Source organism: Magallana gigas, chromosome 6 (assembly GCF_963853765.1).
Source record: "Magallana gigas chromosome 6, xbMagGiga1.1, whole genome shotgun sequence".
In the NCBI taxonomy this organism is placed as follows: domain Eukaryota; kingdom Metazoa; phylum Mollusca; class Bivalvia; order Ostreida; family Ostreidae; genus Magallana; species Magallana gigas.
The window spans coordinates 17,126,621-17,130,422 of NC_088858.1; the positions used below are offsets into that span (position 1 = coordinate 17,126,621).

The following is a 3,802-nucleotide window of genomic DNA, read 5'->3' on the forward strand; positions in this document are numbered from 1 at the left end:
CAAAATGCACTGAAGAAAACTGGGAACGAACTATGGATAACATCAAGAAGTATTATTGCTTATGCAGCATCAGTGGAAACCAGTGAAGACATACAGGTACCAAATTTACCTGAGAATGCACCACAACAAGGAGAGCGAAAACTGCTTAAGGATGCTTTGCAGTCACCAGACAAATCGGAAGTTACTGGGAAGATATTCAAGGTAATAAAAACAATACCATATTGATTCCATTACTAACAAACATAACCAAATTGCACAATAATTATTGTTTTTTTTTATTGAAAACAATCTGTATATTTTCACTATTTTGATACAAAAAATATTTGCATATAAGAATTCTCTACAATGCTTTAACAAAGCATGTATACCTAAAGAATTCAAAGTGTACTTATATATATTTTAAGAATTAATTCTGTACTTTTTATATTTTAGGTTTCACCATTGAAGTATCGTCAGAAAGGTAGTTTAGCAGTGAAATCAATCATGATCAAAGACACCAGCAGTGTCGCCAAAGTTTGCTTATTCAACAAGAATGCTTTGAGTCCATTTAATGTTGGGGACACTGTTAAAGTCACAAATGTTTACCCAAAAGTGTTTCAAACAAGAAAACAGCTAACAACTTGCCCAACATCTTCCTGTGAGGTAATCTTAATAATAATGTCATAAATTAAACAGATATTTATATAATTACTTCTTTTTTTTTTAAACCTGAATTTAATAAGTTCTGTTTTTATCCTTAAGTTTGTTGCTGACAACAAAGTAAACCTTAGTGATGAAGATTTTGGTTTTGCGAACCTTGATCCAGATTTTTCGGAAGAACTGGAAAATACAACACCTGAAGAAATTGTTCTTACTGACTTCACTGATGTTGATGTTTACATCTGTTGTGACAACGCAGGTAAATTGATGAGAATTTTACAGGAAGTTTCAATATAATAAATAAGGATTTTAATGAAATAAACTAACTCTCTGTGAAAAAGGTGTAACACATAGCAAAACGAGATAAATTCTGGCAAAATAATTTTATTTATGGATTTTTTCAGCTTGTCGACAAAAAAAATATGTAGAAGGAGAGTGCCCAGTATGCCAAAGGACCAGCAGCTCCAGTAAAACATTTCGTGTAAATTTTCTGTTCAAGCGAGGAGAGAAAAAAGATCTCAAGACAACTGTATTTAAAAGCATGCTTGAAATTATTTTACAAGAAGAGTTGATAGCTGATGACAAAGAGGAGCTGATTCAAATGTTGATCATGAGGCTACCTATCAGATTTAAATCTTGCGTTAGTGCAAATAACATGTTTTACAATGTTGAAAAGTAAATAGAAAATCAACATTGAACGCCAGAAACAAATTATGAATGTTTGGGGTTTTTTTGCAACTGGATTTTTTAAATGATATAATTTTTTTTATGATTTAATTCATAGCTTGCAATGTTAGAATACCACTCATTTATGAGCAAGTTTTTTTTATTGTCAGTACTAGGAAGTAGTTTTTTGTGCTAGAAAGTGGCCATTATTTTTTATTTCAAAACAGTATGCTGTAGTACACGATTTCCATGTTTTGGTCATTAAGTATCTTAAGGTATCATATCACCATTAAATACCAGTAACCAAAAATGCATGTTCAAAACTGTTTTTATATTGCAACTGCATTTTTTAGCTGATGATTTCATTCATAGCTTGCATTGTTAATGTCTTTTTGCAACTTATTATAGATTAGGGTTGAGTTTTTTTACTGTTCTAGAAAATAGTCTTTTGTAAGAGAAAGTGGTTACATTTCGTGTAAATTTTCTGTTCAAGCGAGGAGAGAAAAAAGATCTCAAGACATCTGTATTTAAAAGCATGCTTGAAATTATTTTACAAGAAGAGTTGATAGTTGATGACAAAGAGGAGCTGATTCAAATGTTGATCATGAGGCTACCTATCAGATTTAAATCTTGCGTTAGTGCAAATAACATGTTTTACAATGTTGAAAAGTAAATAGAAAATCAAAATTGAACGCCAGAAACAAATTATGAATGTTTGGGGGTTTTTTTGCAACTGGATTTTTTAAATGATATAATTTTTTTTATGATTTAATTCATAGCTTGCAATGTTAGAATACCACTCATTTATGAGCAAGTTTTTTTATTGTCAGTACTAGGAAGTAGTTTTTTGTGCTAGAAAGTGGCCATTATTTTTTATTTCAAAACAGTATGTTGTAGTACACGATTTGCATGATTTTGGTCATTAAGTATCTTAAGGTATCATATCACCATTAAATACCAGTAACCAAAAATGCATGTTCAAAACTGTTTTTATATTGCAACTGCATTTTTTAGCTGATGATTTCATTCATAGCTTGCATTGTTAATGTCTTTTTGCAACTTATTATAGATTAGGGTTGAGTTTTTTTACTGTTCTAGAAAAATAGTCTTTTGTAAGAGAAAGTGGTTGTTCTTTTTATTTATTTCAAAACAGTACAAGTGTACACAAGATGCAAAGTTTTGTTCATTGTTGGAAGCTATTGTGTTTGCTTCTTGTTAGCTAGTTTGTTTATGTATTAATTAGTACCAGTTTTTATGATCTCAATTATATTATTAACACACTTGATATTATTTTTTATTAAGTCGTTTATGTTCTGGTCAAAGTTTTTGTTGTCACTTTCTTTCGTCCAGGTTGTTACATTTTTTGTAGCCTTTTCATGTACAATAAATTTTGTTTGTTGAAAATTTGTGTTTATTTTTAATTCTTTTGAGAACCACTTGCAATTAAATAATCATGATTATCTTCATGAACTGAGTGTAGATAAGATGTATAATTACAGTTAGGAAAAAAAATCTCCAGCTTATTTTTTACCTTAAAATTTTGCAGTTTCTATCGGATGAGCATGATCTTACTTGTACATTTAAAATATCCATTTCCATTTTAATGTGTGGCCCCTTCAAATCATATAAACTAATGCATTAAGTTTTAATTCAATACAATTAAAAAAAAATCAAATTGGTTTGAAATACCAGGGATGTATGTCCCTGGAAATACATTATGTCCAAGAGAGCAATGATGAGCTGAACTTCATACTATGTCAATGGTCATACAATTACTGTTGCAAATACTGATTTCTTAATAGTAAAATCTAAACTTCAAAACGTGCTGCTGAAAATACCATAGAAATGAGTACAACCAACTCATAATTTTCTTCTTGGTAATGTGTTTCTCAATTATGTTTTTGCAGCCCATTTGACGCTTGCGTCAATATGTTTTCTTGTTGCAAATATGTTATAGAACTATATATGATATGGGTCAAAATTTGGCCCCCAAAATTCGCTATTTTCAAAATGATTCAGGTACATTAACTTGTGTTATTTTATAAAAGAGTTGACATGAAATATGTTTTTCACTAATTTTTTTGATTCATATGCACTCACTGGCAGTATATGACGTCAGAAGTGACGCTATTTTTATATTTCAATCAAAATCAACCAAAATTGACATTTTTCTTATCTTTTTTCGAATGGGAAATATAGAGCGATTCTTTGAACAAGAACGAACTTTTAGTCACTTATAAGTATTGGTAAGATACATCTTTGATGAAAATATTTTGCTTGTTCAAGTAGTCGCTCAATGTTTCCTTAAAGAAAAACTGCCTCAAAACAAGCCGTTTTATGCTAAAAATGAGAAAATGGCGGGAAAAGGTAAACTTTATGATGTCATATTTTTAAATTGTGGGCACTAAAATCAAAATGAAAATTATGAAAAAAAACTTCAAATCTATATTTGTACAAATAAAACAAAGAATTACAGTAAAATGACAATGTTGATTTT

At 29.8% G+C, this 3,802-nt stretch overlaps 1 long non-coding RNA gene across 1 annotated transcript; it reads left to right on the top strand.

The window, feature by feature from the left end:
• Positions 1-463: 463 nt before the first annotated feature.
• Positions 464-2,675, top strand: LOC136276550 (uncharacterized). The gene is made up of 3 exons (XR_010715054.1): positions 464-642; positions 742-898; positions 1,044-2,675. It is a non-coding gene; the product is annotated as an uncharacterized lncRNA (long non-coding RNA).
• Positions 2,676-3,802: the final 1,127 nt, after the last annotated feature.